The 25,428-nt window shown below is 37.3% G+C and overlaps 1 protein-coding gene and 1 long non-coding RNA gene across 5 annotated transcripts in view; one reads left to right on the forward strand and one right to left on the reverse strand.

Moving 5' to 3' along the window:
* Window positions 1–394: 394 nt before the first annotated feature.
* The window catches only part of Dyrk2 (Dual-specificity tyrosine phosphorylation-regulated kinase 2), a 62,326-nt gene continuing 37,292 nt past the window's right edge, over window positions 395–25,428 (forward strand). The window contains exons 1-3 of one of the 4 annotated variants that reach the window (XM_064686028.1): window positions 395–460; window positions 1,454–1,517; window positions 9,061–9,102. The gene's annotated coding sequence lies outside the window, so the exon portion shown is untranslated. Of the gene's footprint in view, window positions 461–630; window positions 665–1,453; window positions 1,518–9,060; window positions 9,103–25,428 lie in introns of those variants that run through there. The other 3 variants (XM_064686029.1, XM_064686030.1, XM_064686031.1) reach the window with 3 other exon arrangements.
* Window positions 10,315–11,069, reverse strand: LOC135431121 (uncharacterized). Its single transcript, XR_010436727.1, has 2 exons — window positions 10,906–11,069; window positions 10,315–10,849 (listed from the first exon to the last, which is right to left on the reverse strand). It is a non-coding gene; the product is annotated as an uncharacterized LOC135431121 (long non-coding RNA).

Here is a 25,428-nt window from a genome sequence, read left to right on the forward strand (position 1 = left end):
GATTTTGATTTGTTGTTCGGGCGCAACAAGTCGAGTGTTTACCATTTATTTGTACAGCTGATTTATGTGCGAAGCGGACCCTTGAGTTCGGTTTGTTTAGCGTCGGCGACCATTTATTGTATATAAACCACAACAACATTAACTAATATTGTGCGGGCATAAAAGGAAAATTAAAAATATGTTTATTTAAGAAAATAGTGTCAAAAAATATTTTGTAAGAAACAAAAAATGTTCTCAAATTAAAACTCTTCAGCAAAATATATTTTTAATAGATTATATTGTAGAAGTAGTAAGTCAAAAATTCTAAATTTTTTTTTATCCAATATTCAGCCCTTTTAATTCAATTATTTGGAGAAAGAAATTGCCAAAAAATAAGTTTAATCAGATTACAATCAGTAGTTGTCTTAATGGTCCAGTCATTCAAGCAAATGATCAATGTGGAACTGGGACCGGATCTAAGGCTAGTGTATATAGTATCTATATAGTAACATGTTTTGGCTGAAGACCTAAGTGGATAGTTTGTAATTGTAGAAAATCATATTGGGTTGGTATCTAAGTTTTCGCAGCGCTTAAAATCCAAATCCGATCAATCAAGTTTTTTGACTTGTGCAATGGTCCAGTCATTCAAGCAAATGATCAATGTGGAACTGGGACCGGATCTAAGGCTAGTGTATATAGTATCTATATAGTAACATGTTTTGGCTGAAGACCTAAGTGGATAGTTTGTAATTGTAGAAAATCATATTGGGTTGGTATCTAAGTTTTCGCAGCGCTTAAAATCCAAATCCGATCAATCAAGTTTTTTGACTTGTGCAACTCCATGTGCTCTGCCCATACATTTCTTCCTATCTATCAATGTTGCAACTTCGTTGCAGTTAAATTCCCATAAATTATCGCTACCTGACAAGTGATTCACACGCCCCCAATTACTGATTGGGGCCCCTAGCCTATGGATCACCTTTTACAACGCTTATCAGTCAGACATTTGTTGACAGCGATAAGGTGGCAGGCGCTACATTAGAATTCCCTGGATTTAAATGGAATTTCAATTATCATTTAGTTTAGATACACGCAACGTAAATCATTTATTTATTGTACTTAGTTTTGTAATGTTATGATAAGAATAGCTTTTGGAAATATGTGTGTGAAACGGATTGTCAAAAATTTGGGTCAACTGGCTCTACTTTTTAGGGCTGAACAGGTTTGTGAACTTATTTCGAAACGGCTTGACGAGCATTTGCGATAAGGGCTGCTTGTGGATTAGTATAAATAAATTTGATTGATGGATTGCTGAGCTCAGGGCAAAGTGTATACTCGAATAAGCATATTATTTTAATTTCTATATATAATACTGCTGCATTATTGAAAATTTGCTACATTAGGTTTCATATTTTCATCTATTTTAAATATGTGTATGCATAAATAATATTAATAGGTTTTATATTTTTTACAGAAAACCTTATGTACAGGAGTTACATATATTGAGAAACTTGAGCCATATCTTCAACCAATATTGGGTAAGTTTTCTATTAATCCTTAAGTTACACCAAAGCTTATATGTATAGGGAATCGTAGATGCACTGTTTAATTCCACACCCAGCACCTAAAACCGGCATTGATGGCATTCCATAAAAAAAAGTGCCCAACAGAAATCTCATTTGTGCAACTTCTGGCACATTAACATTCACATATTTGGTGCTACATTTCCATTTAGTTTCAATTTTAATGAAAATTCCTGCACAGAACATTTAGCTGCATTTCAGATGTAAACGCAACTGCGCGATTATCAGATTAAATTGTTGAAGCAGCTGTGCGAATGGCGCACAATCTGAACCTGAACCAGATATCATTTAGCCCCACAGTAAATAATTAGAATTATGCAGAACTGACTACCGACTTTGGCTTAATTAAAATTTATGTGTAATAAATTCGAATTAATAATAATTGTCGCATAAACGTTATGAATATTTCAACTATTGAATTAACATGCAACGCAATTTATGCAGCCAACAATTTCCCAATGATAGTGTCGCCAAATGAAGGCGTATTCGCATTCAATGTGCCCTTTTCTACACATGTATAAATATTGATCAGCGAGTAAAATAATTCGCAGAATATTTACAATTAACTATTGTTCATACGCTTTGTTTGTGTCGTTGTTGTGAGTTTTCTTGAATGCCTATTTAGACATTCGCTAGTATGGGGCACAAGTCAAGAACACGTGATGAGAATTCAATTGAAGAGCTGCACTTGATAGGTGATTAGACCATCTTCAACTTAAGCACATGATAATTGCAAAAAGAGTTTTATTGGCATTAGATAAGTACTGAGAACAAGTTAAGTTAATCAGTTAGACATAAAGCGCTTTAGAAACGCGCACTTGCTAAATTATTAGACAATTTGCTTTAAGTAGGCAAATGAGAATTGCAAAGAGAGGCCCATTAAAAGAGAATCAATTAGTAAGAATAGCTTGGAAGGGCTCGGCAGCTTAGTCGAACTGCGTGTGTAAGAACTTGGAATTGAAATTGAGAAGCCTAACATTATAAAGCTGTAGCTAATTGCAGCGCAATAAGCTGCTGCATTTAATAGGAAAGCAAATTTAACGGCTCTCATTTCTCAAGTAATACGATTCACTTACAACGTCTAGTTTTTTTTTATACAATTGCAAATACAATATGATATGCCTTGGATTTCATTTGAAACCTCAAAATAGCGATAAGAACCATTTAAACAAAGACCTTTAAAACGTCGCATGGGCAACCTTGTGGGACCATACAATATTCACACACACACTCATATATATATATAATCGAAATCGATTTCGAATTACGTGTGTTACAAAACTGCAAAAGGAAACAAAGCAATTCACTTGAGAGACGCGTGAAAGTTAACCTTGTATGCGAGTGAGTTTGTTCGTTTGTCTGTGCAGGAAGCTGAAACATTCAGCATAGCTGACAAATCACAGTGGGGAAATGTAAACATCAATGTGCTTTAACCACAAAACGAGCAATCAATGAAGATACTTTTCATGCATACCGCGATTGTCCACTGCAAAAACGAAAAAACAAAAAAAAAGCGCAATTTCAGCTTATCTAAGATTTCGCGCTTTGCTTTTTGTAAAGCTGCCATGTCAAGTCAAGTTTGTTGTCTGGCAAGGTTATTGCACACGAGAAACGCGAAAAACAACAAACTAAACTCACAAAAAAAAAGCAGAAGAATAAATATCACAAGAAATGGCAACAAACAAACAAAAAAAAAAACAAAAACAAAAAGCATGCGATAATTAAATATTTGATATGTCAGCTGTTTGCTGATGGAATCCGTCGGCGCTACAAAGACAACCAGTTTGCGCGGAGGGGGGAATACAAAACAATAAAATTCACATTGTGCTGTTTTAAAGAGAAAAAGATATTCTAAAGTGGCGCCAACTGTCAACAAAAAAAAATAATAATATTAACAATTATATTACTATAATGTAGTTTTAGTTACTAGTATGCAAAGAAAAAATCAATAATAATTTGTAAATCAAAAATTTGAATTCATAGAAAGCCCCCATAAATAATTTTGTTAGATTCTAAATAGAAGAAATAGACTTTCTTTGAACAGAAACTTTAGTTGCAGAACGACTTATACTATAAATATGCGTACTCTAATTTTTGCAGCTTCTTATTCCGGAACGACATAAAAGAGTTGAACCAATAGTTTTCATATTTAAATAATATTTTACTATACAACAAATAAATTCAATGTAGAAGAATAAAGAATAAGATATTATATGTAGATCCATTTTCTTCAATAGAATATATGAAATTAAATTTAATAGAAGAAAAATAATATTCATTAAAAATTTAAATGAAACCAAAATTATATTTATTCAGTATAATACAAATTTAAAAGATAATCAATATATGAAAATTAATAAGAAAAAAAGTCTTTTATGAGATGTTTGCGGACTTCTTTTTGTACTCCAAATGTTCCGATCTATTAAAGGCTCGACCGCACAGAAGTAGCCTAAATAAATCAAAGAGAGGTTAGCTTAATTAATACAGATGCTTCCTGCCTCCTTTGTGCTTCCTACTCAATCCTTTCGATAAAGTCTTCAATCTGACAGGCATGCCTGTATATATTTACATATGCGATTTCAGATCTTCAGCTCTCTTGGTCCGCACCCCTTATCAGGTAACTGGTTAGGCAGCAACAACTTCCGCAAATGCCTGTGGTCCAAGCTGACCAAGATTTATCACAGCTTGTAAATGCACACACACAACACACACACACACTACACACACAACACACAAGTGCAATTCATAACTCATTTCTTTTGTTGTTTCGTTGCATGAGCAATCACGCAAATGACAGCTCAACTTGTCGTGGCTCACAAAAACAACAACAACAACAACCACAACGAGAACAACAACAGCCACAACGCATATTTTGCATATTAAGCACACGCCAACAACAACAATTGAAAAGCATTTGCAAGGCGATGGCTTGGTATTTGCATTTGCATTAACAAAGTGTGACCAACATTGAAAATGCATCTCGTCCGCGTCGCGTCGCGTCGCGTCTTTATGGAGCAAAGCCAAAGCATTTCATTCGTCTCGTTCGCTAATGAGCTTTATCCATATTTATATGGTTATTATTTTACATAGACAAAGGCTTTGCGATATGCGAGTGCGGAAATTAAATGCGAATGATTAATGAAATCAGCTGAGCTTGGCTTATATGCGGTTTGACAGTTTTGTTATCGATAGCATAAAAATGATAAGCCTGATATCCCTCGTTTATTATCAATTAAGTGTAGCCTAGGCAAAATTTCAAGGTGGCTAACTTGTTCAAAATGATTTCTTGAACATATTTGAATATTTCAAATTTCCATTATCGGTTAACTTATATTTATCGATAACTTCGTTTGTCATTCTTAATCAGTGCACATATCCCGGACTTGGCTTTTAACATATTATCTCAATCCAAATTTCTAGCTGTTGAAACTTTTATTCCCTGTTTATTTAACTTGATGCTATATGATTTTTATGTTCTTTATTTTAATCGATAACAGGATTGGTTATGTTTATAAGGATTATAACTAGAATTTGTAAAGTTTGTCTGAAACTACTTTTATTCTATTGTGGATTTTATAAACATTTATCGATAACATTTATTCTCCTTTTGATAGTCACCTTTTGCGTGCTACCCTTAATCCTTGATCATATTTTCTATGTAATTTCGCTTCTATTTTGATAGAGTTGTCACAGCTCAGTGCTTGGAAATATGCCCATTTATAAGTTTGCTCGATATCACGTTCAATGTGGCTGCATATGCAAATCTCAGACCAATTCCACCCATCCTATTATTAAGTTGTTGGCTTTTGTTACACTATACAGAGTCTTCTTTTCTTCTGCTTTTATGCTATGGTAAGAATCTCCAGCAATATACAATAGCTTCATCTTCTTGCGCGGTGTTTGCTCAACCCAACTCAACCCGTCCGCAACCCACACACACACACACACACACACGGTCTACACCCGAAAAGCAAAGCTCACATGACACACATACCAGTAAACGGCACGCCCCCTGCTGCTGCTGCTGCTTGCAGCCCACAAAATTTATTATCATGTAAAATTTTTGTGCAACAATGCGACAACACAAAAGCTGAACGAACTCGCGGCTACTGTGCAGCTGGCAAGCTAACAGATATCGTCCGCCCCCTACGCCAGCGCCCCTTTCGACGCCCGAACAGTAATTTGTTCTAGTTGATAATTTATTTGAATATTTTGCTTAATTATAACAACAAAAGAAACGGCCACAGAATATTTTGCAACAAATGTTAGCACATTTTATGCAATCTATCTGTATATTTGTGGAATGTATCTGTGAGATACAAAACTGGTCAAGTAAAGTGCTGGGCGTTTAAGTCTGCCAAGTGGCTGGCATTGAGTCGGAGCTAATCACAGACAAAAGCTCGCAAGTGCAGCGCCAAGAAAAATACGCATTCGAATGCCGAATATTAAATACCCTAACAGATACAGGGCTGGCGTACGATATAATACTTTAATCTTAGCCAAAGAGTAAGATTGATAGATTTTTGTTTAATACTTATTGAAACTGAAGTAAATTTAAATTCTAGATGCAAACCGAAGTAGTCTTCTTTAACGCCTTACATACCGCATAAGAAAAGTATAGCATAGTTATCTTTTTAAGGGTATAGAAATGATTGTCGCTAATTAGACCCCTTCTCGCATGACTAGACAAGGCGAATACGAATACGAATACGAATACGAATACGAGTACGAGTCAGATGCCCAAGTCAGACCCCCGTCGCGGCATTCTAAGTTAACAATCCAGTCAAAAAGACAAATGATATGCTTAACATTGAAGCTGGACTGACTCAACTAATTCGACGGGCCCCAAGACGAGGCAGAGACTGTGGCAAGCATTTAAACGCGAGCTGACGACCACTTAAAGTCGATTAACTGAAAGTCTCGTCCGGGGGCTCTGTCTGTGGCTTCTCTCTTCTCACTTCCGTGCATCCCCTCATCATTTATAATTTCTGGTTCTATAATTTTGTACATACGGCATCTGTGGCGACCTGCGCAAGAATCACGCCGCGAGCGATTCAAATCAAAACGTGCATAAATTTCTATGCTTTATGTGTGCCACGCCCTTGCCCCTGCCTTTGCCTAGTTCCAGCTGCTGCTGCTGCTTCTTATGTATCAAACAGTAGCGGCATTCATTAATCAAAGAGCAGTCCATCGACTTTGTATACTCCCCGGGACGAGGGCAGCTACATATTAGTTACACTTTAGCAGGCGGAAGGCGTGAGGCGGGCGCTGGGATTTGGAGATCGGCACATGCCCCACGGGCAAATGCGAGTACTTGGTCGGAGTTATGCATGCCAAGAAGTTGCCTGCCTGCACGCGCGCTAAGCTGATCTTGGGTTGGGTCTGGGGTTGGGTCAAGGTAAGCGCCAAAAGAGCTGAGCTCATCAGAACAGGCAGCGATGCGTCTTTTAAAGTCGTATTTGGGTGTGGTTTCGCCAGCTAGTGACAGACAAGGCCGAGGATTTTGGCCTGATGTATAATGTACATATAGATAGCGCAGCTAATCACCACCTGAAATCATGCATGAATCAGTGCTCTTTTCATGCCTTTCGTCTAATCAAAAGCTTACGCTTTTTACAGCCTCGATAAAATAGCTGAATCAATTTGTGTTTGCATTACAACGCATCGTTGACTGAGTTGAGTTGTGGCAAATATCAACAAGAGACACTTGCGATTACATATTTATTTGCCTTGCATATTGGCAAATTTATGCAAATTTTCATTTATTTAATCAACACGCAAAGTGCGTGTCAGCCGCGAGAAAAATTGTGAAGCTACAGAGCCAAGCGGGGAGTGCTTGCTTTGGCCCAAGGGGCCATTGTACGGCAACAAGGACAAGGACAACAATTTAGAGGAAGGGACATTGAGGGGTAGCAAAATGTTTATTGGCAATTTGTTGTAACAACTGTAGATAACTGCTGAATAGCTATGCATAGCTATGGATGTCAATGGTTACTAACGAACTGAGCTGTTCTCAGAGCCTATGTGTATTTACAAATTGCCATTGTCATCGACATCAACACGCGGCCTGTTGACATGTGTGCGTGTGTGTGTCTTAATGGCAATTGAGTGAGACTTACAGGGAACCTAGAGTTAATAATAATACTATAATCTATAATCTATGGGTTGGTCGCGTAGGGAAAGTATTAAAAAGCGCTTTAAAAATAGCCAAAGGTTGCCAGTTGAAGCGTTCGGTGGGTTAAGTAAAAATATTCTTTAATTTATTCATTAGTAAAATTATTAATGATTATTTTTAATAAATAGACGTATGCTGGTGCGTAATAAACTATGCAACATTTATATATATTTTAGGAATATTTGTTTTAAAGTTAGGTGTGCAAAGTTCAGTAAGACTGTTAAAAAAGAAGTTGGTGGTTCAAAGCGCCTTAATATGTAGTGTAGTCCCTTTTCTTCAGGCGGATTAATATTCTAACTTGTTGCTAGCTAAGCATATTAAATTTATAACCAGGCAGTTAAAAACAAGTTAAATATTTTATAAAACCCAGCTTAAAATTGTTTGGCTAACAAATTTAAGCAATCAGGACCTTAGACAGTTTATAAGTTGTCCGAAGAAAAGGTGAACCTATAAATAATTGATCTATCAAATGTACCCAACGAACTCATTAATTATGGGCGAACTTTTGAGACTTAACCTTTGGCTGGAATTGTCAATCTCTTGAGCTTTGTTCTATGCGACTTTTAATGGACAAGTTTTAAAGTTGAAAGACCTTTGTCGTGACCGCAGTGCGTATTTTAAAGCACTCCAACTTGCAGCCTTACCTTATTTGTGTTCATATGCTGAATCGTTATTGTGTCCTGTGTAAAATGCTGCATTGCTTTGTCAACAGACTCGAGTCAGCTATACGGGGCTCTACTCTATGCTACTATCAATTATGAAAGATACTGTGCAACCGAGCATGAAATTAGCTGCGTGCTGCCGCCCTTCAGTACCCAACCCCCCGTCCGGCTGGTAACCCTGACTTTCATAACGCGTTTATACGTACTCGTTCTCGCACTCATTACACGGTCATCGTTTGCTAGTCACAGTCGATAACATTTCATGTTTATACACAAAGATATGTATATATATAGCAAGTACTTTGCCAGCCTTATTAATTTATGCATTTCTGTTGATTGTCTGCGTTACAGTTGACAAGTTTCCCTCTAGCGTGAGGGTGTGTTATGTGTTCAGTTAGAATTTTTATAGATAGTTAGTTGGGTTGTCAGCTTTATGATGGATAATGAGTAGTTGTAATGGCTGGTTTTCCTTGTTTTTGTTCTTCTTGTCTTTTCCTTGTGGCAGTACGACATTGATTAATTTTAAGAGCCAATAACTAGCTGGCATTATGCATGCTTTTTCTTTTGTGGATGCATATACATATATGTTTTTGCTGTTGGTTCGTAACCCGCTGTCTGGCATTTATCTAATGTTTGTTCACTATTTTTCTTCTTCTTGCAGACGTCGCGGCAATTGCGCAACAAATAACATTTCTGTCTAAAGGTGAGTTCAACTTTCAGCAAAAAGCGAAACAAAATAAAAATGTTAAAAAAATGTAGATACAAAAATATATATACATTTATTTAATAATTAATTAAATTCGGTGTAGGCGTATCGAATGGCCAAGTTCTTATGCAAGAGTTTGTGTAGGGGTCAATCGCTGAAGTCATGGGTTCATTGACCTAGCTCAGGTTTTTCGGCTATATATTTGATGTCTAATGAAGTTTTAATCAAATTAAAATTTGTTTTCGAATTGGATGGTACAAATTAGGCATGCTATTAATTGTATCTGAGAAAAATAATATGAATTAACTATTTTATCTGCTCTGTTATCCTTAACTTTCTTAAAACTAAATTCAAATGTCTAACAACAAATACAGTATTACTTTTATCTAACTTTTAAATTTAAAGTTTTTTTAATTCTCGTTATATCGTGTTTATTATAGTCTTGAAGTCTTAAGTCTGTCCTCCTTACTATTTTCTGTATGGCACACAAATTTCATTCAGATCTAATCTAGCAGCAATCAAGTTGACTGCTCCACTGACCCACTGTCTGACCATACACCGCAGCTGATAGCGTCCTCTGCAGTAGTAAATTCTTTCATAAATACCAACGCCTTAAACATATACAAATGATAAAAACTTTAATAATTTTACTACAAAGTACGAGACAGGGACAGACTGCAGACAGACGGTCCTTATCAGTGCATTGTCGCTGATTATTGACTTTAGATATTTGCCGACTCGGGAGTCAACAGTGCAGTTGCTGACCCAGTTGCCAGTTGCACTTACAATGGCAACTCCTTAATCAGCGCTTTTGAGAATGTAATAGAAAGGCGCGTTGGTTCATTCAACTCGACGCGACAGACACAAGCTGCCTGCTTTGGCATGCAAAAAGTGTAATGCACTGCGCTCGATGATGAGTGCTTCCTGTGTGATAAATACTTGGCAGCCAGGCAGCGTCTGTCCCTCTCCATCCACTGCACAGCACACCGCCCCGCGCCACCCATGTGTCAAGTTATTGTTTGCAACTTCACAGATACTCTGCCGCGAGATACTTTTCTATGGCTGCTGCTAGCAGCTGTCATTGAGCTGGGCTTTTGTTTGGCTTAGCTGTACGCCCTTTCAAGGCAGCTGCGCATTGTAAGGTTTTCCAGTAAAACTGAGGAAAAACTTTTTCATATGCACGCGCACACATACATAAACATGCCCATATTAAGTCTATAGTATATATTTTTTTCTAATTACAACTTTTATGCTGACAGCAGTATTATTGCTCGCCCACTGGGCGCCGTCGTTTTGCTGGGCTTTTGCTAGGCTGCGGATTATTATATTATATTATTTAGCGAATTTTCCACTTGGCGGCGCCTTAATGGACGCGTGAAAGGCAAGCCGATAAACGGCTAGAAAAACTCCGGCTTCTACATGCTACGTGTGGGCGGGCGTGCGGCGTGCATTATTTGACAAGTCGGAAAAAATACGTAGAACACAACATGGGGTCGACACCACAGTTCGACCGGAGCAATTCTAATAGATGCGCACTCCCAACTCTGACGTTTCCTTTTTGTTTTTGTGCTCTAATCTATCGTCTCGCTCTTATGCGTTCTTTTAATATTTTATCCAATTCGCGCGCGCGTAACTTGTCAAGAATTTCAATGAGTTCGTTTCCCTTTCGGTAGTCGGTCGGTGGTCGCTTTGGTCGGTCAGGTTTCTGTGGGCAAGGCAACGGGCAGCAGTATTAAAGTAGAACCTGTTGAATTATTAGTGTGAATCAAAAAACAAAAGAATATAAATAAAATAACAAACATGAAGTAGGTGAACAATGGGCCCATAGTGAAGAAATTTTGTTTAAAATGTAAACCGGATTAAGCTGATTTTACTCCAAAATTTAGAACTGAACTGAAAAATAGGAGCCTGAATATTTCCCTCCTTTCTTTTTAGTGACAAGTATATAAAAAGCTTAAAATATATATCGATAAAAAGAACTATCGTTAAATTTTTGTGTCGGCTTGCCAGCACTGATAGCCTATCGATAACCCTTCGAAGATCCAAATGTAAACGGAGTGTATTTAATTGCATTACATTTATATGCTAGCAATTAAATTGCATGATTTTTTGAGCTTATCGATTAATATACTGCCCCATTTTTTGTATTTATCGATACCCTTTTTAACAATTTCATGACTTTCGATATATTTGTTTTATGTTGCCTTGTCCAATCACTTGCATTGCAAAGCAAACTCTGCCTTTTGTGTCAGCAATTATATAATGCAATATCGATACACTTATACAAATTAGTTATCGACCCATTGTCACCCTCAAATGCTGACTCAAGACAACATTTGGCATTCCCCCAAAAAGTCGTTTGGCAAATGTTTTGCTGGCCACATCCAAATCCAAAATCAAAAGCAGAAACCGAAACGAAACGAAACCAGAGGAAAAAGCCATTTTCCCCCATATGGTTAATTGTTATTTAGTGTGATTGGAATAGCCGGCAACACCTGTGCAGAGCTTTTGCCAGTATGAATAAGCAAATGTTAAAAAAAAAAACGCCTTAAAAATAACTGGAAATTAACTTTTTGTTATGCATTGCGTCACACCAGAAAGCTTAACGCTGATCGCCTCCGGGCTATGCGGCAGCATGTGGAAAGTTGTTGACATTTTATGGGGCCCCCCACCCCACTCGCTGGCAAGTTAATGGGACGGCCCTTTTGCATGTGCCAGCATCGAATTCAAACAGCACTCGGCTAAGTTTTATGGCCCAATTACATGCAACGCTGCGCCGCAAAGAACATTGGGCCAAATATCGCATCCATCACATGCTAAGCTCGCATCATGTAAATTGTTAGCAGCTACAGGTCCGACTACGAGCACGAGTCCGAATCCGAGTTGGAATCAGAGTCGGCCTGCGTCTATCATTAAACTGTCGTAAATCACAAGTAATTGACATTATACAATGGCTATGCGGAGAGATGAGAGGCAGCGAGACCCGGCAGCCAGGCAAATAAGCAACAATTACCTTCAAGATAGCAAACAAAATACACGTAGCAACAATTAAACTAAAGATATCACATGCAAGAGCATACGTAAACGATGACCGTGCTAGCGTAACATTTGGATGCTCTAACTGAAGAGAGTTGAGATAATGTGGCTAAACATTAACATACACGAGGACTGAATATTTGAGGGAATGAAATAGGTTAGGATGTGTGTATTTTATGCAGCTGTTAATTCTAAGTTTGTTTAGCTAAGATTCATTTGGGTTATATAGAGTATTCATATATCTGTGATCGATAAAATTTCAAACAAACTTCCTTTAGACTCCACACAATTCTTTAGTAGATCACAAATAAAGCATTATACACGTATCTGATGCATTTACCCAAACAGTTCGACATTTGGCGTGGCAGCTCGACTATTTGGCATAGATACGACTAAAGGCGTAGCGCGAATATCTTGAGATTGCGATGCTCACAGAATGAAATGCACAATTAAAATGCAACAGCAGCAGCAACAACAACAAGTGGAAACAATGGACGTACGTCTGGTATTTTTAGACTGACACACTAAACAAAAGACTGGCAGAAGGCAGCGCCTCCACCCTCCACCCTCAACCTCACCCACACCCACGCCCCCAACCTTTCAACAGAATGTTAGAATAGACAACATTATCGCAGTCTTTGTCCGAAGATTACGAAATGCAACGGCGGCTGTGAATGTGCCTCCTCGTAATTATATATAGAATTCGCGCACGACACTTCATTTGTATGGGGTTGCGGAGAGAGGGGGGATCGTACTATATACATATATATATATGTGTATAGAGCACATAGACGTAATCGTGTTAGCTAATTGTCACAGATGACGCTGCAAATGCAGCCGAAGGTCTGCCAAAGGTGGCCAAGGTTTAATAATATCGCATAAATATATATACATAATCAAGCTTATCAGGCATAGATCTATATATAGAAATATAATAAAGGGTATTGGAAAAACATGAATAAATCATATAAACTGACGTTTCGCACGTTGTTATCGGTTAATATTGAACAGGAAATCATTCAACATGCGCCGTGGGGTTGAGAAAACCAAACACGCAAATTGTATGTAAATAAAACTGATTGTTCGAAAAATCATCATCGAAAAGAAATGACGCGTTCTTTTGGTCTCAGGGTGTTGTCTCTCAATGGGGCATTGCTCGATATGAATATTTGCAAATTAATCGCCTATGCAAGGCTTTTGTGAGTGTTTAGTAAACTATTTGCGTGGTAGATTTTATAGAAAAACGTGAGTTAATTGTGGTTGTTCTAGGTATTGAAGAATTATTATTTCTATTCTGCAAACTTTTGACAGCTGTCCAATAATCAAGACTTATTTCGTTTTCTTTCCTAAATTTGTGATGGTTTTCTTGTTTATATTGAATTATGAATAATTATTTGAAATACTAGAGAATATATTCTTACAATGGGTTTATAATCTCAACTTTTAAAGATGGAAATCTTTGAGTTATTCTTTAATTTTGTATCTTTAAAAATACGATTTATTCATTCTCACATATACTTAAAACATTGACAGCAGCAGTTCGCAAAGGGCAGAAGTATTCTTATTAATTTTTAAAATTTTTAATCCCAATTAATTAACTCTCTTTATTATATTAGTATTAAATAAATTACCCATTCAAATTTCAATAATTTCCAATTTGTACACACTTAGCCAGATTCTACATATAGAAATGAATGCTATTAGTTAATTTCACCCTCTCGCCTTTTGTCGCTATAACTTTTCCAACTCTGCGGAACACATGTTCCTGTCATTTGTCCAAGTTGAACATCAATTGCTTCTATTTCTCTTGCCGCCACATCTATCAGCACGTCAAGTAGTAAATTTTCAACTAATTTGTCAAATGTGTCATAAAAATGTTTAAAGATGGGCAACACAGAACTATGTGCAACATTAAAAAAACAACATGTGGGCCACACACACGCAGAACCAGGAAACGGCAAACTGCAGTCAAACAGCAACAACAACAAAAAATCAGCCGCCAATTTACGAGAGGCTACACTAAACAAAAAAGAGGTAAAAACAAAACAAAGTTCGAAGTGCAGAACCCCCGAAAATGGAAAGAAAAAAAAACTAATTGCATTTCCTGTGTGTAGGGGAGACATAATTCCATTTGAAAAAGTCATAAATTAACAAAACAACTTCCGATAGAAAAACAAAGCAAAACACAACACACAAACGAATGAAGCACGAACAACATGAGGGGCACAACGAGCGGAACAAAACAAAAAGTTGTCAAAGGGTCGACTCAACAACAACAACAACAGCAACAACAACAACAACAACAACTTGCAATGCTGCAAAGTGGCAGCAACTCCCCAGCCAATTGAACTATGGAAGAATGCATGCAGGCGGGTTGCTGCATAGAGGGGGGGGGGGGGGGGGCTTGTGTTAGGCCGTTGTCGGAGAGCCGTTAAAGCGTGACGCGCCGAACCACTTAACCGCTCTATATGCAGTCTCTAGCCCACTGATGATGGGGGGACCCCAATTCCCCAACTTGCCAGCTCCAGCTGTGGCTGACCGCCTGCCACATATTTCATCTAGAATCTTGAATCTCTCTCCCCCTACTTGCGACCAGGGCATGTTAATGAGTTCTGGCTGCTGCTGTGCCTTGTTGGATACCCTCTACTCATTAAAAACGACTGAAAGATAGGGTATACATATTTTTGTTCTATATACATACACACATTCCCACATACACACGTTCACATTGTATGTGAACTCTCAAATGTCATCTTCAATTGCAAAACGTTTTTATAAGTTATTTTGGGAATGTATTTTTTAAGGTTAGAAGAAGTCATGTTTTTATAAGTGCGAATATCTGGAAAGGCAAATAGAAGCTGGGTACAGGGTATCTCCAAATCGGGGATACTCTTCGCTAGTACAACCGCACTTGTTGCTGTTATTCTTGTTACTATCTCTGCTTAATTTTTATGCTCCGTCTGTAATGAAATTCGAATTCCTGGCCTCTGGAATCTGCATAGAGACCTGCACGGTACTGAGTCATAATGTGTTTTATTTCCGCGCTGCCATTAAAAAGTAAACCGCATTTTATTGCGCCTTCTCTCTAGCGCACTAATCAACGACATCAAATTATGTTTCCACAAAAATTTTTGCTGAAACGGTTTTTCGAGTTAAAAATCCAGAGAAAAAAAAAGAAAAATAAAATAAAGAACCATATTCTGAAGACATTTTAATAGGCTAGTTAGAGTAGAGTCGAGTGCTCGCTGAAGCATGTAAAAATACGACAACGAGAACTTACATAAATTTTACCAGCCTGAGAATGTGCACGTAATAGGCTCCATCTAGATGGTAATAGCTGATGTTTAGTGAGACGAAACCGAATATTATAATGTGTTGACTTCTGCTGTGACATATTATTGGTAGAGTTTTATGATACGCCTGCAGAGAGCAATATAAGTTGGGCAGGAAATGTGTGCGACGCAGGAAATATAACTGAACACATGAAGTATATATTAGTAATTCCGATTTAATAGTTTATAGGAAAAATAAGATTTATAGTGTGTTCAAATGTAAATTTAGCTTTTATTTATTTTGAAGTTAGGAAAATAGCTCATTTAAGTCTCGGGTTAGAACCGGCGACCTTACTTCTGCTTCTTTAGTTGTCAGCGGAACGATTAGCTAAAATTCTTTATTATAATTGCTTTAATTAGAAATTTTTAATGCTACATTGCCCCCAGTTATTCTCTTAGAATTAAAGTCTTCATTTCATGATTGATTAAATGAAAATTTTCTAAATTTGACTTTGATATGCACTTAGTTTTCAGGCACGCGGCAATTAGTATTCCCAAAAATAATTTCATTGCGCCGAGTTTTCCATTATACAATTCTAAGGTGTGTCTGTGTGTGTGCCATATTGCAGCATTTTCAATTAAATTGTTTTATTTTTGGGCTAAAAATAAAAACTCGAAACATTTACGTGCTGATTAAACAGCGTAAAGTATGCGAGGAATTGGCGCGTAAAAGATTTCGTTTGATTTCATTTCGTTGGGCAGTGCCACGAGAGTGTAGTGGAAGGGGGGTGTGTATGAGGGAGGGTTGGGGAGGGGGTGGGGGGTTGGGGGGACTTACAATTTGGGACGTGTGGAAACCGCTTGCAGTAGGCAACAATTGGAAAGCAGCGTTAATTAGACGGCAATGCGCGAAAAATATGAGCAAAGTGAAGATGTTCGACAGCTGCAATTTTCACTGAGAAAACAAAGCAAATTATTAGCCCCCCTCCCCATGCCCCTGGCCGTTGCCGGCAAGACGGAGACGAGGAAAACTCTAGAGACACGCCAGTCGATACTCTCGATATCGATTTCACTGACGGGGGGCCAGCAGCACGGGTGGGGGGGGGGTCGGTTTGAAAAATAAAAACTCACGTTTGGAAAACTCGTTCGCGCAGGCGCTTTTCATTTTCATCGCAATGACAATTCGGCCGCCAGGGGGCGCCACTAAAACAGCAGCAACTGTTCCCGTTTGCCGTTCTAGTTGCTGCCTTTCGACTCCTCTGAACGATCTTTCATTATATATTGAGCTCACACACACAGGTACACACACAGACACACACACAAGATGAGTCGCAACACTCGACGAAAAAACTCTCATAAATTCTTTCGGGGGCAATCGCCGCCGAACGCGAGTTCCTTTCTCTTTGGCCAACATCTATCGACCTGGCTAACACACATAACTTGGTCACTGGGTCGTTCCCGTACCACGTCTGGCACTCGGGCTGATCTTGCGCCACGATCTGTTCTGGCTGCCTCTTATTTATTTATTTTATTTACTTTATGCATCATTTACCAGCAGGTAGCAATTGACCAAAAAACAAAAATGAGCAACTTTTGGCCAACACTTTGTTTACCAATTACTCAAAGAGGTGGCTAAATCCACATGTGGTTGCATTTTATGTGCTTTTCTTGACTGGTTTACTGGAGCTTCTGGGAATTCTAATTAGGAAGTTGAAGTGATACATTGTGCAATTCAAGGGAAAATGTGAGTTGTGCCTATTCATTGAATGGGAAGTTTACTAAGAACACAAATATTGCAATATGTAGACTTTGATCAGGGTGGAAATTGGTGATTACCCCGACGAATATATAAAATTTTCCAATATGGTTCTTTCAATTTCTACAAATTGACTACCAAATAAACAATTAGAAAAAATGGGAATATTAACTAATAGAACTGAACGATATTCCTCATCGATTCAACGAACAAATAATTATCTGAGGATATGCAAGGTTGGAAGCGATTTGTCAACACCTGGAATATTTAATATTCTCTTATATATCACATATCTATTCCCATCAGATCGTATGTAAATATATTCAATATAGTTGCCACTGTTTTCGGATCAACATATCAATTCACGTTACGAATTCAATTGGCATTTGAAATTTAAATTTGCTTCTTTGCTGGCATCACATAAATTACCATTGAAGTAAAACAAAAAAAAAAACAGCCCCAAAACCGACCTACAAAAAACTAAGAGTCGAGCGTGGCCGATCTTTTCGCTGCCTCAAAGTAAAAATTATGCATGGCTCGATAAGAAGAAACGAGAGATCGAATCGAGGCAGAGAGAGAGTCTATAATCAAGCGCGGAGCGAAACGTAACGTAGGTCAGAGTCAACGAATTTGACAGCGTATCTAATGAACTAGCAAATGGAGAAGGTGGAGAAGGGGGGGAAGGGGCGGGGGGGCTGAAGCTGTGTGAGCTGCATTGGTGGACGCGACAAAAGCCCAGCGCTGATTGGCAATAGAAAAAAAAAGAAGAGAAAAACAAATGGCAACGACAACAACAAAATTAGCCCCCGGTCAAATGAAGTGAGCCTTTTGATAGAGTTGGAGCCTCGGCTGCAGCTGCTCCACTATGATTAAGCAGCGCGTCCAACTGGATGACGTTGTCGAAGTCCAAGTCGAAGTCGAAGTCGAGGTGCTGGTCAATGGTCAGTGGCCAGCGGCAGTAAAAAAGTTGATTGCGCTGCTCAACAAAGTTGCTGCTGCTGCCGCGGCTGCAACTGCAACTGCTGCTGCAGGCAGTTGTTAAATCAAAAGCGCCCAGTTGCAGTGTTTACATACACTCACAGAGAGTATTTCCACTATGCAACAAGCTGTGTATCACGTTGGTTCGATGTAGAAATCAGGGATGCAGATCCCAAAAATAATAGTCTGTGGTTCGGTTTACGGTTCCAACCAACTTCCGACCTTTCATTGGTTTGTGAATCTGGCTTTCCACAGCCATAAATCATGTTTGTTTTATATTTATGACTAAAATAAAACTATTTTAAGCATATATCGGGTGTCTACAAGGGTATTTAGACTTCGACAGCCTGTAGATAATTTTCTTGTTTATCTTTTTTCTTTTATCAGACATCTTTTTTTTTTTGTATGCTGCCTCTTTTTATTATTATATATTAAAAGCTGAGTTTGTTGTTGTTATGACAACGAAAATTGAATAGCCAATTTGATGGGAAATTGGGTGAAATTTTCAGCTTTGGATTGCTTGTCTCGAGCGGCGGGCAACTGGAAACGTTTTGGAATTGGAGTCCGCGGCTGGTTCAATGACTGCCTAACAACTGATGCAACTGTGCAAGCTGTAATTAATGCACATGATATTGTACACTTTGGTGTATGATGTAAGCCAAGCTGATTGACAGATTGACGGACAGCAAATACCGCTGCAAATTAATAATTGATTAGCCGCAACGAAGCCATCAATCAATTAAGAGGCGTGGCTGTTAAATGAATGAAAAGTGAAAAGTCGAGATTTCTATTGTCGCTCAAGATGAACAGGAAAACGGCATCTTTAACGGATATGTATATATACATGTCTTTAGCAGGAAAATCAGTTTATCTCGAGTGTGCATTTAGCAATCTTTAAGATACTTGTACACAACTCGCGACAGCTGTCAACGCATCTTGCAAGTGGCCAGAAAACATACAAATTTATTGCATGCCACAGCAAAAAAGAAAGAAAAAAAAAAACACATATGCCTGACGAAAAAGAGCACACATCTTAAAGAGTATTTATAACCGAGTCGACCCTGGTTGCCCTTAAAAGCGTCGACTGTGCGCTCTGTTTAGCCCGGTTAAGCGTTTGAGAGGTGTGTCTTGTGTCTCTGAGTTATGCGGCCAGCCAAAAAGACGGCGGGCAGACAGCCTGTCTGTCAGCCAAATGACGAACAATCGGAAGTTGCGAATTGCGGGCAATCAATATAAATCGTATAGAAAAGTGTCAAGCAGCGTTGAATTTGCAAAGTAGGAAGTGATTTCTTAGAATAGTTCCGCTGCACAAGAACATTTTAGCCGAGATGGCAAAAGAACAAAAGGGCTTAACTAAGCAATCGATAGGTGTTAGGAAGTTGTTTTTGGACTTGAGACATTTTTGAGCACAGCGTTTCCGCACTTTAATCAGGAATAAGATAGCAAAATGGTTAAAACAGAAATAACAATAGAATTTTGATTACTGCTTTCCCATATACTAGTCCGTCTATCTCATGGTCTAACTCATATTTCATGGATGTCTTGCTTCAGTCTCTATCTCTGGGTCTCTCTTACATCCTCTCGCTCTTTCTCATCTCCCTCTCTCTCTCTATCACTCTCTCATTCTCTCTTGTGTTCTGTCAGCATATTTCAGACTTGCCTGAGTTGCACTTAGTCTTAAACAAGTTGCGAATTATAGGCAAAATATATTTTTAATGAACTCTCGTCAGTATACTTTATAGTTTTTGTTGTAAAATTATTTTTGAATTGTGTATTAACTACGTTTTCTATTCTTTTCATTACAGGTAAATATGACATGTATACATTGAAGAGCATTAATTTTGCATTTTTATCAAACTTTGTTTAATGCAAAGGCGCTGGCAACAGGTTTTTCTTTCCGTATTCTATTTCTGTTATTTTCTTATAACTCCTCTACCATAAATGTTATTACACACTCCAAATAGAGGTCACTCCCTCTGCTGACCTTTGCAACAACTCGATTGTAACCAAATTGCTCGTGCATGACAAAGAATGATGGCCAGCTAAGAACAGAGTCCAAGCAAAGATTACACCCATAAGCCAACCGTATTCTAAGCTACCAGCTTTTAATTAAAATATAAAAAATAAAAGAATAAAATACCAAGAGCCACAAGCAGAACCCAAAAAAAGCCAGCTCTTTTTTGGACTTTTGTTTCTTGTGCTTGCGAGCATTAATTAACAACTTCCTCTTGGAGTGCGTCTTCTGGCCTTTATTGCCATGCAAATGATAATAATTATTATTATTATGATTTATTTCGCTTCGTATGCAACGCACATTTGACCCAAATCAAAAAGAAACGCTGACAACACTGACCCATTTAAGCAATAGCATAAAACTACCATCCAAAAATATTTAAAAATATATACAGACACGTTGCAAAACGCGTGGATAACATAAACATAGCGAAAATTATGCGGAAAATTAATGCGAAAAACATGTGTACAACGGAAAATTTTAATGGCATTAATCAATGGGGCAAGTTCATACAGTGATCTAAAACAAAATATATATTAAAGCGCATGTGGCATAAATAAATGTTTAAATATAGCTTCCACAAGTTCAAATCAATTAAGACGAAAATGCGCGAGGGAATATCTGTATAGCATATAAAATAATGTACACTTATGTACTGACAACTGTTTAGATACCCTGTAAATTGAATATAAATAGAGGTTAATAGAGGTGCAAAACAAGACAGCTTGAAAATAGATACACAAACAGGCAATATTATATACTATAGAAAGTTTAATCAAAATCAAAAACTGTAGCCTGCCCTATGTACGTAAGCTAAAAGGGTATTTGGTTCAGCAAATCCGCAATTTAATTCAATTTAATAGGTGAGAAAAATTTGTATGTAAATTGAATTCAATATTTATTCGCATAAAGTCAATCGTAGCCACGTGGCTACCGAAGTACATTAGGTAAAAGTTATTTGGTACAGCAAAGCGTTTACTATATTTATTCTAATAGGTGAGAAAAATGTGTGTTTAAATTGAATTAAATATTCATTTATTCGCAAAAAATCAATAGAAGCCACGTGGCTACCAAAGTAGCTTAGGTAAAATTTGGTACAGCAGAGCGTTTTGATATTTCTTTTAATAGATGAGAAATATGCGTATTTAAATTGAATTCAATATTTATTGAAATGAAAAATGAGAAAAATAGGAGTTTTTAAATTTAAAGGTAACAGCTTGTATATAACTGGGAATAATTTTCTGTGGGTTAAGCTATCTCAATTATCAATAATCATTATTCGTATTTCTTAGAAAAGTATATCTAACCAATCAATTATTTCTAAAATATCATCCTAGGAAAGTATATATTTCATTTTTTGTCTATTACATGATAATTATTTAACCAATCATTTAACTTATCTCGCATAAAAGTAGTATATTTTCTCTTATTTTTCCTTCGCTTGAAAACTCCAAAAACTCATTCGAATATTCATTATTTTCTTGGTAAAAATCTCTGAAAATTTTGAATACCAGCGGCAACTTTTTCTTTCGCTAAATGGCTGTCAGTTAAATAATATGTGTCTTTAATTAAGCAGCTGCCAAACAAGTGAAAGTGCACAATGCACATCATGTCAAAAATAACAACAACAACAACAACAACCGAGAGTAGATTTTTGTGACATTGCCCGCAGTCGATGGCTGTGCAACGTTGCGTATGCGTAATAATTTTGTACCGAGGCGAGATAAACTGCGTTAGTCGCTTGTTAAAGTGAAAACTGCACAAAATGTTTACAAAAACTTGAGTTTTTTGCATGAATTTAGTCACGGCATAGAGCCGGGGGTAATGGAGCTTACTTAATTAAGTTTTACGAGCATTTATTGGTGCAGGCTCGTAAAAATTTGTTAAATCTGCTATCTGCACTTAAAGTCAAGTTTTGGTGCGCAAAGAAGCGACAACGAACTCAAGTGCATTAACCTTAACAATCAGCATTTAAGTGCCCGATACACTAACAACAACAACAAGGAGTAGGCATGCGTTTGGCGACAACAACAACAACAACAACAAACAGTTGGCCTGGACCCTGATCTTCAAGAAACCTGCAACACTTGCAGCCACAGCCACAGCCTCAGCCTCAGCCTCTGCTCATGTGCAAGAAGCAGCCGCAGTCAAAGCTTTTTAAAAGCCAGTTTAGCAAGTTTCGATCGACTTCCAATACAAAGTCCAGCAAAGACTGTGGTCAAAACGTGTTAGGGTTTTGTTTTTGTTTTTTTTTTATTTATCTCACAGCAACTGTTGCCCCCTTTGGTTCCCAATTAGTTGGCAAGGCAAATTTTTTGTGCCACCAAAACAAACCAACTTTGAACTGTGTCTTTTGGATTTGTTAGCATTTGCTCAACGAATTTGGTAATTCATTTCATTTCAAAATGCATTGACAAACACATTTCGGAGAGCATCATTCATTCATGCATTAATGCGTTCATTTTCCATTTTATATATATTTGCTTTTCTACACTTTTCGCTCGAATTTCCACTTTCAGTTGGTGCTTTTCTTGCTTTCTTATGGAAATTCATTTGACATTTTTATTTACGAGTTTCGTCTTTTGCGCCTCTCGTTGGCGGCATTGGCTTTTCGAGTAAGAGAGCGGGGGGTAGAGTGTGTCTGTGTGTGTGTGTGAAAGAGAGTTCCGTCTGACAGTTTGTCTGCCGCTTGCTCCAGTTGATATATGACCTGTCTCCAAATGCTTTAAGCGTTTAGTTTGCATCTTTTGAACCGCATATGAATGTCAATTTGGGCATCTCCCGGGCCAAGTGAACAGTTGCGACTTGTATAAGAAAATGTAGTATGGATAATATGAACTCTAGAAGGTAATTGGCAAATCTTGAACAGGTTATTAAGGTCTTTCATAAAAGTGTGGAAATTTTGTCTATGATAAAATACAGTTAAGGAGGATGCAAAAAGCATCAAAATTCATGGCAGAATAGGAATAGATAGGAACATTTTAACACCTGACTTATATAAAATAATATTAAATATGATTTTTGTTTTTTTTTTTTTATTAAAAACACAATTTGTTATGTTTTTTTTTCTGGAATATATCTCAATCTCTGCTCTTAAGTTTTTTAATTAAGGAGGCACAACAAATTCAGAGCCTAAAGCTGGTCAAAACGAAAACCTTATAAAAATAAGAAATCCAACTTCAACTTCTACAACTATAAGACAAAATATATTATATTAAGAGATAATCATAAACTAAGTAGATTTTGTGGCTGCAAAAAATGTATCATGTTTTTCTTGAATATATGTATATATCGACTCTCTTCTTGAGTTTTTTAAATCCGGGACCTAACAATTATAACATCTATTAATAAAATATATTAAATCAAGATATATTAGAGCAAGCTCCTCAGATTTGATTGCTATAAAACAACTAAACATATGCAGTCTAATCTTTTCTACAAATTCCCTTATGAGATTGGGGACTAGCTTATTCTTACAATTTCATTAAGATCGCATAGCACGAGTTGATTGAAAACTATCACAATTGATTTTATATATTGAGCATAATTTAAATATCTATCAATCAATTGCAACTTGCTTGAGCTGAGTTTATGTTAAGTATGAGCTACATTTGTCAGTGGCAAAAGTTTTTGTTTTGGCCAACGTACCAAATGCCAATCACTCAGCAAGATATCTCAATAAACAACTTCACGGTTTGTTAATGCAAAACGAAGTTAGTTTTAATTACAAATATGACATTACGAGTACTTTCGAGTATTGCATGTCTAATTGCTTTGCGCTTCGCGGGGTTTTTAGATTTTCAGTATTATTATAGTTTTTTATTTTTTTTTCGTTAGTTTTCATGACGATTGGCAATTTATTGTTAGTTTTGCCTGAAGAGATGCGATGAATGTTTCATATACATATATATTATGTATTTTTGTTTTTTTTCTTTGTTGTGTTGCTTTCGGTTTGGTCTGTGCATTGTGTCTGTGCCTAGAAAATTGCCAGCAAATCGGCAAAATCAAAATCGAATTTTCGCAATATGCAGTGCTGAGTAAGACGAGTGAATGGGATTTGTTACGGCCTTGGCTAGATCTTGTGTCTAACTGAAAACGTTTTTACAATGGACTTGCCGACTGCAGACTGCCGCAACAGACAGTCTTACGTAATTGTCAATGGCCAAAATCAAATAAAAATAATAAATTGGGTCAAGTTTTTAATGAAGGAACCCATAAAAATCCGACTCGAACTGCAGTAAACAACGAAACGCGCTTGTTCTTGCGCTACATAATAAAGAAAAGAAAAAAAAAAACCCTGCCCACCCTCAATGCAAAACCAATTGGGGCAGTTCCCAAAAACAAAAAAAAAACAAAGCATAAAAAAAGCCCACAACAAATCAACCATCAGTTGGGCCATATAAAATATGATGGCATAAAAATCATAATAAAAAGAAAAAAACATTTTTAATGGCACAAATATTTATCCAAAGACTACAATGGAGCTCAAGGAAAAACATATTTCTTTTATTTGTTTTTTATTTCATTTTTTTACCTGTCGATTTCTTTTGCGGTCTTTTGCAAGGCTGCACTCATTCTCCAGGTGTTGTAAAAAACGCGCATAAGCTGAAAATGCAGCCAGAAGAGCCGAATACACAGCTTTACCAAATGTGGTTCTAGGGGTTGGTTGGCTTAGACACTTGAGAAGATGCCTTTTAGCCAAAAGCTTTGCCAAATGGATTTTTGTGTTTTTAGTTAAAACTAGTGGCAGCTGCCAAATATGAGTGCATGTGTATGTGTGTGTGTGGGTGGCGCAGGGGTTAAGGGTTACGTGTGCAGTGAATGGGTTTTGCGTGGTTTGCAATTTGTGGTCTCTTCTTTTTTTTTGTTGGCGCTGGGACTAGAGCTGCAGCTCCCGCTCTTTGGCTTTGGCTGCTGAGTAATCGATGCGTTTTTTTAGTGGTAGTAAAAAACATGGCATATCCGAAGTTGAGCTGCAATTGAGTAGTGCAATTTGTATCTGCACTTTACGAGTCTCGGCAGGTGATGTAAATGTTGGGCAAAATGTTGAGTAACATGCAGCAAAATGAAAGCATCGCAGATATTAGTTTCATGTATACTATATATCCATTTTTTAAAGCTATTTCTTTTTTATTATGTCATAATCACTTTAGAGTGGGAAATATGCAGATATATTGATGATTAATGCTGTTAGGTTAAGCATTTGTGTATTTTTGGACAGCACTGCAGTAAAACTGTTTTAGGTAAAGCATGTGGAAGCTATTAAA

This window comes from Drosophila montana, unplaced genomic scaffold (assembly GCF_035044405.1).
Source record: "Drosophila montana isolate Dmon_TW-CO22-7 unplaced genomic scaffold, ASM3504440v1 contig_312_1, whole genome shotgun sequence".
NCBI classification, from domain to species: Eukaryota; Metazoa; Arthropoda; class Insecta; order Diptera; family Drosophilidae; genus Drosophila; species Drosophila montana.